Source organism: Carlito syrichta, unplaced genomic scaffold, assembly GCF_000164805.1.
Source record: "Carlito syrichta isolate Samal-C Ts95f unplaced genomic scaffold, Tarsius_syrichta-2.0.1 Scaffold288873, whole genome shotgun sequence".
Lineage (NCBI taxonomy): Eukaryota > Metazoa > Chordata > Mammalia > Primates > Tarsiidae > Carlito > Carlito syrichta.
In genome coordinates, this window is record NW_007232969.1 from 130,276 (window position 1) to 141,591 (window position 11,316).

Below are 11,316 nucleotides of genomic sequence, written 5' to 3' on the forward strand. Positions count from 1 at the left end.
GTCAAGTGGACTTTCTACTAAATCCTGATGCATCTTACATGCATGTATTGCTGCAACACTGTCTTAGTGAGCATGCGCACAAAAGTGTAGCTATTAAATACTAATTACATCCATGACATGGCAAAAATGCCCTATCCTAGTCCCCAATTAAATGAGGATCTCTAAAATAACACACAGAGGACCAAAAAGATGTCGTGTTCAAAGATCCTTAACAACTACAAGATACTGTGAGTCTTGGAGTAGCATAATGGAAAATTCTGGTACAAGAGTGGTCCACACAGAAGACTAAACTCATGGGAATGTTCTATGACTTCTGTGGCTGTGTCTACACTGGATTCATGCAAATAGGTAATAGAAATAGCATGAGTCCCACCGATGAACTGTAGCTAAAGTGAATTACTCAGAGTCCGTGGCTGAGTCAGAGCAGAGAGAAGTGTGTGTTGATGTTGGCAGAGCAAACCTGGAGGGATGGAGAGCCTAGTTAGGAAAGCTGGGCTCCAGATAACTACCACTGTTCTTGTGCTTTCCAAAAATCTTGAATGAAAAATGAGCTTCATGTTTTTAGCATAAGCTATGAAAAGGAAAGATAACTGCAACTACTGACATAACTGCACAGTGAGCTGTGATGCAACAACACATCACAAAACACTGAAAGGGACTTGGCCTATGGGGAAGTTTTCTGACTCACATTTAGAGAATAAAAATGCGAATAGCTACCATTTGTTGTTTACCACAGAAAGGACCCTGTTAAGTGCTTTGCCTAATTATTTATATTCTTTAACCTTAAACAACTTTATGGGATTTTTAAAAAATTAGATATTACTAACCCAATTTTACAGATGAAAAACTGAAGATCAGGGAAGTTAAGTGACTTTTCCCAAGTCACCCAGCTACCAACTACGAAGTCACCCTGAGCAAGGGGTGACACCATAGAGACTGATAAATCTTTACTTTCTTTGTCGGTTTTCTATCTGGGTCATTTTATCCTCTTCCCATTCTTTTTCCCCTCCCAAGCTTAAATCTTGGGGTTTTTGTTTGAGACTCCCTCAAAGAGCCTGAAATCAACCTTCTTTCCCTTCTTGGTGTTATCTGTCATACAAACTGTAACAACTATTTCTGGTTGACATCACTTGATAATGACAAATAAGTAAATTGTCCTAAAAAATTATTCTTTTCTTTTGCCCTATGTTCCATACTCACTCTCTTAACCCACAGCCGTAACATACAAGGAGATAAGCCAGGTTGGAAGGCATCTTTGCTAATATCTAGGGAGGAATGTCATCATTTTATAGAAGAAGCATGAGTCCTTTGATGGGAAAGTGTGTCATCTGAGCTAGAGCTAATGCAGCATGTTAGTGCCAAAGCTGGGACTTGAACCCAGGCCTTTTGACTCTTCCTCCAGTGCTCCTTTCACTCTACCAGGCTGTGTGTGTATTTACAGTATTTAAATGTGTGCACACATGGAGCAAAAGAGACTACAAACTCCTTCATCTACATAAACGGTCTGCACCAGGGAGCTGGACAGAGCATGGCCAAGACACAGGAGGCGTTATCTGTCACTTCAGTGAGACAGATGGTTATCTTCGAGCAGCAGTGCCCCTGCCTCCTTGGAAATGATGAAACATTTGTAACTGACCTCCAGTGACAGAGAAGGTTAGGGGTGGGGCTGGGAGGGTGAGGGAGATATTTTCATTAGGACATTACTGAAGCATACAGGCTGGGATCAGACCTTGCTCCTGGTCCTGGGGGTAAGTACTATCTGGGCAGGTAGGATTCTAAATGAGTGGGAAGAGTGTGCATTTGTTTGTGAACATATATGTGCAGAAGTTTTAGAAAGATTCTCCATTTATGTGCTGAGATTCCAGAGTGTGGAGTTCAATTTGCAGTCAGCTTGGATTTAGCAGTTTACACACTGTGGACACTAATTTCTTGTTCCTGAGATCTGAGATCTGTCTGTTTTAGCAGAAGCAGCCATTAGGGCTCCAGTAAGATGGTGCACGGACTTTGGATTCAGAAAAAGTTGGTTTCAAATCCCCATTCTTCTAAATTTTTGTGAATCTCAATTCACACCCCTACAGAGTCTCTTAGTACTGTGTTGCTGTGCTATGAATTGTGGAGTGTGAAATATGAACTCATCTGTAAAATGGTTATAAAAACACTCACATTACATGGTTGCTCTAAGGATTCAGACTATGTACATTGTGGTGCCAGTACAGTGCTCCATCAACAGTAGCTGCTAATTTTTCTTTTCTTTTCTTTTTTTTAAGTTGAGACTGAGTCTCAATTTGTCACTCAGGCTGGAGTGCAGGGCAGGCATGATCATGGCTCACCAACAGCCTCTATCTCCTGTGCTCAGGCGATCTTTTTGCCTCAACTTCCCAAGTACCTGGGACTACGGGCATGCACCACCATCCTTGACTAATTTTTAAATTATTTTTTATAGAGTAAGGACTTGCTATGTTGCCCAGGCTGGGCTTGAACTCCAGGGCTCAAGTGATCCTCCTGCCTTGGCTTCCCAAAGTACTGAGATTACAGATATAAACCACCATGCCCAGCCTAATTTTTATTTTTAAACTAATTGGGAACCAGGTATCTGAGAATATCTACCCACAGGAATGTTTTTCTTGAGATTTGTTCTGGGATGCAATGGACTAGTATGTGTGGAGGGAAGGGGGCAGGCCTGGGAGTTTTAAAATGTTATGAGTGGAAGTCAGAGAATGTGTGTTGTCAAAGAGAAAAGCCACATAAACATCTGGGCAAGGAAAAGCCAACAACAGCAGATATCAGGAAAACCCTTGTAGACCTTACCATATGCCAGGAACTGTTCTAAGAGCTTGACATAGATTGACTCATTTAGTCCTCACAACAATCCTAAAGGTGCAGGTGTTATAAATAGCTTTTCTTTACTGCTGAGGAAACTGAGGTACCAAGGTGCTGAGTGACTTGACAGAATCAGTGACCCTGCTTCTTGTTTTGCATATCGACCCTACTGTGTGAGCTTTGGCATTTCTACCCAATACAATGCCTTGTGCAGAATCGGCCACATAATTGGTGGAACTTAGCACAACATGAATATCTGGGGTCCCTTGTTAAAAAATTACAGAGAGTTTAAAGATGGCAGATGCAAAACATTAAGCCAGTTGCGGAACCCTTGTGAGGCCTGAGTCCTGACAAGGAGGCAGAAATGATGCTGGAAGATTCTCAAGCAACCCTCTTGATAATTCTGTGAGGGAGACATTGACTTCTCAATTAAAAGAGGAAGAAACTGAGACTCAGGGACATTGAGTGGGTCCCCCGAGGTTAAACAATGTTTTATATGCAAATTTATTGAATTGCAATGTATACAGAGTTACAAAATGCCTTCCCCAGCCCATCCCTACAGAGTCTCTTAGTGTTGTGTTGCTGTGCTATGAATTGTGGAGTATAAAATATGGGCAAGACATGGTCCCAGTCACCAAAGCTCTCACAAACTGGGCATCATCTGTGGAAGGCGCTTAGTTGCCCTGAAATTTAGTAGGCTGGTTGATAAAATGGAAAATAATTTGTCCCCTTACAATTCACCTGAAATTTTGTGGGAACTAGCAGTATGACTCTGTGAATACTGCTTAAGTTGCTTGCAGTTCTTTGTGTTCTTGCTGATTTAGTCCTGGAACTAAGTTGCATTCACACTGCATTCATATCTAGTACTTTCTTGCAAAAATATTTCCCCTAAAATACTAATGAGAAACTTTGGATGACTTGCTTTCTTCCTAAAATAAAAATGGCAGTGCCCAACCTAGACATAAGTGTGACTAGAGATGTGGGTTATCTGACTGAGACTCAAAATTGCTCTTTCTTGTTTGAATCTCACTTTTTATGTCCGCTTTAGAATCATAGAATTCTAGAACAACAAAATGTCAAAAGTAAATCGATTTAGCCCATACCTCTCATCTTATAGACAGGAAACGAGCTCAGGGAGAGGAAACGATGTGCCCAAGATGACTGATTTTATAAAGTTGCTGACCTAGAATGTTCTTCTAGGTTCTTGTTCCATATTCCAGATGAGTCCTAACCACTTGGGGTGAGGACCCTGACATGGTGACCAGAACCAAAGAGAATCCAGAAAAGATTTGAAACCCAGGACAAAGGTGATTCCTTAACCCACTGTTGTCCCCTTCCCCATGGTATTTGGTCAATCCCATTCCTCCCTTCCCTAGGTCGGGTATTTTGACTTTCTCTGTTCTCTGGTGAGTGGATTGTTGACAGCCATAGATGCAAGGACTGGAGTCCATGGTTTTATACAATGGGTTGCTTATACCTCCCATCTGCAAATCATACATGAGCTACCCTGTGTTCTTACAAGGCCCTATGGAAATGGGTGCGTTTATCTAGTTAAGCCCATCTGGGTTGAATCCTCTGTTCTGGTCTGAGGATCATCCTTGTTGAGTGCCTATATGTGCCAGGCACTCTACTCAGCATTTCCAGTGCTGTATGCAGTATGATGGAGGCTCTGACCTCAAACTGACTGTGAATTCTGTCCCCTCCAAAGGGGGCTCAGAGCCTGGTTTTCCCTTGTGCCAAATGGAGAGAGCAATGATATCTACCTCATACATTCGCTATTCGAAAGATTAGATAATTGACTCACAATGTTTTTTTTTTTTAATGATGCTGGCACACACATAGTAAACACAACATGTCAGAGTTAAAAACACGAACAAGGTGCCATCCCGTTTTACAGATCTAACACTGAGGCTGGAGAGGTACAGCATTCACACCTAGGAAGGCCAGAACCGACATCCTGAATATGGTCAACCTAGCCACTAAGTCTCTGCACCTCACCATTTTCCTGCACTCATTCGTGTGGTTGCTTTGCAGTGTAATCTGCTTTTCCACATTATCTTTATTTACCTGTGGTCAAAGAGAAGTCAAATTTTGTTGGAAGACAATCATTTCCACTAACCCTGTCCCCTCCAAGCCCGGGTTGGCCAACACCTTCAGCTGGATTGCTATTTTCCCTTCTTTCCATCGTCCATTGCCCGTCCTTCAAATAATTCCCTCTTGGTGTCTCTTCCCTGAACATTCGTTCCGTCTCTTGGGGAGCTCTTTTTCCTTTGAAATATAACATATTATTTATACCACTCCTTCTGACAGTTCATCATTCTTAGCTTGTGACATCCCTTCTGCTTTTTGACTTTTCACATATTAACATCTTGGTTTTCCTAGTACAACTGAGCTCTTGAAAGTCCACGCCATGGAGTATTTCACACAGGACCATGCACATAGACCACTCACTGAACATTTGACTGATTGAATGTCAGACATTTAGTGAATAATCTGAATGCTGAAATATAATTTATGTAGATAAATTTGATGTCATGCTAATTTAAGGCACTAAGAAAACCTGGGCTTGTTTTTCAATGTCTTAAAGCATTTTCTTTGACTATAGTTAATAGCAATGTATTGTAGTCTTGAAAATTGCTAAGAGAGTATATTTCAAGCATTCTTACCACAAAAAATGATCAATATATGAGGTTTTTCATATGTTAATTAGCTCGATTTAGCCATTCCACGATGTATACATATTTCAAAACATGTTATGCACAATACATCTATATAATTTTTGTCAATTAAAAAAATTAAACTTGTTTTATAATTTAATTTAATTAATTAATTTATTTTTTTGAGTTGGAGTCTCACTCTGTCGCCCATACTGGAGTGCAGTGGCCGCTCCCGGCCACCGCAGCCTCGACCTGCTGGGCTCTGGCAATCCTTCCGCCTCAGCCTTCCGAGTAGCCGGAATTACAGGCACGTGCTACCACGCCCGGCTAATTTTTTTATTTTATTGTAGAGATGAGGTCTCGCCTGCCCAGGCGGGTCTTGAACCCGCGGGCTCAGGCAATCCACCCACCTCAGCCTCCCAAAGGCGTGGGATTACAGGCTGAGCCACCAAGCCAGGCTTGTTTTATAATTTTAAAAAAGCATGTTGATTGCAGAAAATTTTGAAAATGACAGAAAATATTAAAAATGAAATAAAGCATCATCCATAATCTTAATAACCAGTTTTTTTTTGGTTGTTTTTGTTTGTTTGTTTGTTTGTTTTTCTGAGAAAGCAGAATTTATTGCAAGGACAGAAAAGTGCCCAGAGTGGGAGGGGACCCGAAAGGGTTGCCAATAGCTAGTTTTAGCATTTAGATGCATCTTCTTCCGTTCCCCCTTGTGGTCAAAGTACATTTAAATAACATCTCCAATTTATTTTTCATACATGTATATTTGTGAATAAATCTGTATTTGACATACAAAATGATTGCGAATGAACAATTCTGGATTTGATGGGGAAAAAAACCCCAGATGAATTGGGTGGGTTATAACCGAACTAATTTGATAAAGATGTTTAATAATTCAGTTTTCTCTTTACAAATTTTGATTCTTTTTATGTTCACTTTTTATAGACTTGTGATTGTATTATATGTAGCTAAATACAACTGTATTCTACCTTTTCATAGAACAAATTTCTTTCTCAGTTGTATTCTTTCTAAATGTAATTTTAAATGGCTATATAACATCCCATTCTATGCCTTAGTCCTAATTTATTTAGTTTTAGTTTTTCATTTAGACTGTTTCCCATTTTTCACTTTTATAATCAATACTGTGTAGAGCTCTTTTGCAATAATAACTTTGATTCTGTTTCAGATTGTTTGTAAATGATCTGTTTCACACCTTTTACCCATTTACCATTTGGGGGTCCTAATGTTTTTCCTAACAGTTTATATATTTTTAAAAAGATGTAAACGCTAAACTTGTGGTTTGCCACACGAGTTCCAGTTTTTTCATGTTTAAATTTAAATTTTATTTTAACATGTGAAGTTTAATATCTTAGAACCAAATCTATTTTTCATGTTTTCCTTTGTGATTTCTTCTATTGCATATAAACTAAGAAAATGTGCTCTCATCTGGAGAGTTAATAAATATTGTGGCCGGGCTCAGTGGCTCAGCACTTTGGAAGGCCAAGGCGAGTGGATTGCCTGAGCCTGCGGTTCGAGACCAATCTGGGCAACTTGGTGAGACCCCCATCTCTACAATAAATCAAAAATTAGCCAGGCGTGGTAGCATGCACCTGTAGTTCCGGACACTTGGAAGGCTGAGGCAGAAGGATCACCTGAGACCAGGAGGTCAATGCTGGGGTGGCCGTGGCATGCCACTGCACTCCAGCCTGTGCAACAGGGTAAGACTCCAACTCACAAATAAATGAATAAATAAATAAATATTGGTAAACATATGAACATTCAATCCTATCTCCTTCTAATTCCAATGGTTCAATTTTAAAATATTTACCTCCTTAATCCCTTTGGAATTTATTTTGTTATCTAGTGTAGGGATCTAATTGGTTTTCTTTTTCATTATAAACACTAACCCATTGTCCTGTGTGCAACATGGGTTAAACAATGCTTTCCTTTCCTACATTTTTTTGTGAACCATTTTCGTGACATATTTGTTATACACTCTGGCATATTTTTCCAAGTCTAAACTACTCTTAAAAACTGATTGTCAGGGACCAGGCACAGTGACTCATGCGTGTAATCCCAGCACTTTGAGAGGCCAAGGCAGGAGGATTACTTGAGACCAAGAGTTCAAGACCAGTCTGGACAACATAGTGAGACTTCGTCTCTACAAAAAATAAAAAAATTAGCAGGGTGTGGTGGTTCGTATCTATAGTCCCAGCTACTCAGAGGTTGAGTCGAAAGGATTGCCTGAGCCCGGGAGGTTGAGGCTATGGCGAGCTGTGATGATGCCACTGCGCTTCAGCCTGGGCAGCAGAGTGAAAACTTGTTTCCAAAAAAAAAAAAAGTGAGAGTCAGGGACCTATCTTGTCACAATGCCTTCACAAATACGTTTCTGTTCTTATTGATTGTTCTTATTTTTCCCCAGATAAATTTTAGAATAATCCTGAGTTATAAAACATTCTCACCATTATTTTATGATTAGAATTAAAGTGAACCAATACATTTCAAAAGAGAATTTTAAAAAATATTCCAACTTCTCACTTTGAAACATCATGTCTTTATATTTGTTTATTCTTTTATATCTCTCAGTAAATTATTTTATAATTTCTTTAAAATAATTTTCTTAACATTCTTTTTAGATATTTTTGTTGTTGTGGTTGCTAAATCTTATGTTATGTTTTTCCATTCTATTATCTGCCCCTTGCTAGTATAATAGTAAGCATAGTTGGTACTTTCAGAATATTTATCATATCTATAGAATTTTAGTGAGCAATCTCATTAATTCCACTAGTTTTGCAATGGCTTCTTTTGGGATTTCTAGGTATAAAATCACATATTTTGCAAGTAAGGATTAATTTGATTTTTCCTTGCCAAACCATACTTTTATTTAAAATGTTGCAGTTAGGCCGGGCTCAGTGGCTCAAGTCTGTAACCCCAGCACTTTGGGAGGCCAAGGTGAGAGGATTGCCTGAGCCCAGGGGCTCAAGACCAGCCCGGGCAACTTGGCGAGACCTCATCTCTACAATAAATCAAAAAATTAGCCAGGCATGGTAGCACACGTCTGTAGTTCTAGCTACCTGGAAGGTTGAGGTGGAAGGATCACCTGAGCCCAGCAGGTCGATGCTGGGGTGACCATGAGTGTGCCACTGCACTACAGCCTGGGCGACAGTGACTCCAACTAAAAAAAAAAAGTCGCAGTTAATAGCTCAGTCTCTGGCATCAGCCTGCCTGAGCACAAAGCCCTATTAACTCTTTCGCCATCTTGAGCATGTTAGGTAAACTTTCTGTGTTAGTTTTGTCCTCTGTTAATTGAAAATAATAATAGTACCTACCTCCTGGGGGTAGTTATGAGAATTGGACGAGCTAATATATATGTGTCTGCCACACAGAATATGCTCGATAAATATTCAATATCCTTATTATTATTAGAGGTTGGAAGAACTTTCAATTTCCAGGAATTAGAATTTCTAGGACTAGTTTCAAAAAATGATTATAGCAGACATCTTTGTTCTCAAATAGCTGCTAAAATATTTTACCAGTTGGTAAAACATGGATTATTGATGCAGTAATCACAACTGCACCAATTTATTATTCTTTTTATAGTAAGAAACAATTCTCATGCTTTTATTAGCTTAAAAAATCAGAAATGAGTATTTAATTTTATTAAATGTTTTTTGGCACATTACCAAGATCATCATTTTAAAAACTGAATCTTTCAATGTCGTGTTAGTATCATATAAAAGGCAGTTGCCTATAATGATTGGGACTTGAGCTTTTGAGTCATACGGTCTTTGAAACATGACTCTTCCAGCCAGCGAACAAGGCAAATTGCTCAATCTCTCTTAGCCTTAGTTTCTCAACTACGAAATGGCGGTAATGTCTATTTTCACAGTGAGAGGATTGACGCACATGATGAATATTCTGTTAGTTTCCACTACTGTAATAATGGACTTACTGAAATGCAGGACTAACTTATTGATATTATCACATATTTACCTCTGTATGCATAAATGACATAAACCTAGAAGTTTTCCATCTTTTTCTATGCCCTGAATTGGTTTATATTACATAAGAATCACATGTTCCTTAAAAGTTTGAAATAACTCATTTGTACAACCATCTCAACACAGACCTTGAGGAGATAGCTCTGATGAAGCTTTTAATTTCTAAATCATAATAGCTAACGTTCATTGAATGTTGATTACTATGTGCCTAAAGCTATAACAACCATCCCACAAATCTCATCTTATTTCATCCTCGGAAGTAGCTCTCACTGATATTTGTCCTATCTAATGCTGAGATTAGTTATTGTTCCCATCTTACGTTTGAGAAGACAGGCTTTGAGAGGTTAACTAACCAGGCCAAGCTCATGCAGAGAATGAGCTGGGATTTGAACCCAAGCAGTCTAACTCCAAACCTCTGCTTTTAGTAGCTGGGTACAATGATGCTTCCCAAACTTCTTTCTTATTGTTTTAGTCTGTTTAAGTTTTCTGAGCCTTATGAAATCAGTTTTGCTAATTTACATTTTTTTAAAGGAAATCACCAAATTTATTGAGATTTCATCCAAAAAAAATCTTGATCGTCCCGTAACTATTTATCACTTCTGTTTCTGTGGCTATATTCTTCATGTCACTGATTTGGTTGATTTGCATTTCCTCTTTTTCTTAATTATTTACAATGGCAGGTTAAATTTGGGGAGGAAGATCTAGAAATGTGGAGGAGGTTGGACGGTATTGTGGAAATAAAAATTTTGTTTTCTTTTGAAATCTTGCATTTCCATCCAACCTTGCTTCCCTTTTGCCTTCCTCATGCTAACCTTTAAAGGACAGAATGCTCAGGGCTGGAAAGAGCCTTAGAGACTTTGCCGAGCCTTCTCATACATCAAGGCCTAGAGAGAACTTCCATCTAACCAAGGTCACACCGCTATCAAGTGACAGAGCCAGGAGAAACCAGGTCCCTGTCTCCTTATTTTGTTTTCTTTTCACATACCTTAGTTAATGTTAAAAACAATAAACTAATGAAGACAGTTGCCTGACGTGGTATAATACCAGCCCTTTGGGAGGTTTAGGTATGAAGATTGCTTGAGCCCCAGGAGTTCAAGACCTGCCTGAGCAACATAGTGAGACCTCGTCTCTACAAAAAAGTAAAACATTAGCCAGTTATGATGGCATGCAGCTACTTGGGATGCCGAGGTGGAAGGCTCACCTGAGCACAGGAGATTAAAGCTATGGTGAGCCATGATTATGCCAATGCACTCCAGCAACAGAGTGAGACCCTGATTCAAAAAATAAAATTTAAAAAAAGACAGCAAAAAAATCTTTAAGGATCCTTAACTTTAAAAGATTGCTAAAGTCAACCTAACAATACTGATTATAATTACTTTATCCATATTTTTTTCATAGAAATCATCTTCTATTGTGATCTAGTTTTAACCATTCTTCCTAGAATAAATCTATCTTAGAAAAAACACAATATCAGGCAGGGAAGAGGTTTTGTAAATTATACCTCTGATGTTTTGCTGTACCTATTAGAAAGGCCATGAGAAAGTTCCATTTTCACTGGAAGAGGGAAATTTAATAACTATAACTACATGTCTGAAGCAAACAGAATAAATGCTCTTAGCAATCTTATAAATTATTTTTGTTTTGTTTTGTTTTTTGAGACAGGATCTCACTCTGTCTCCCAGGCTGGAGCTTTAGTGGCACAATCATAGCTCACTGTAACCTTGAACTTAAGGGTTCAAAGGATCCTCCAAGCTGGGCTCGGTGGCTCAGCCTGTAATCCCGCGCCTTTGGGAGGCTGAGGTGAGTGGATTGCCTGAGCCCGCGGGTTCGAG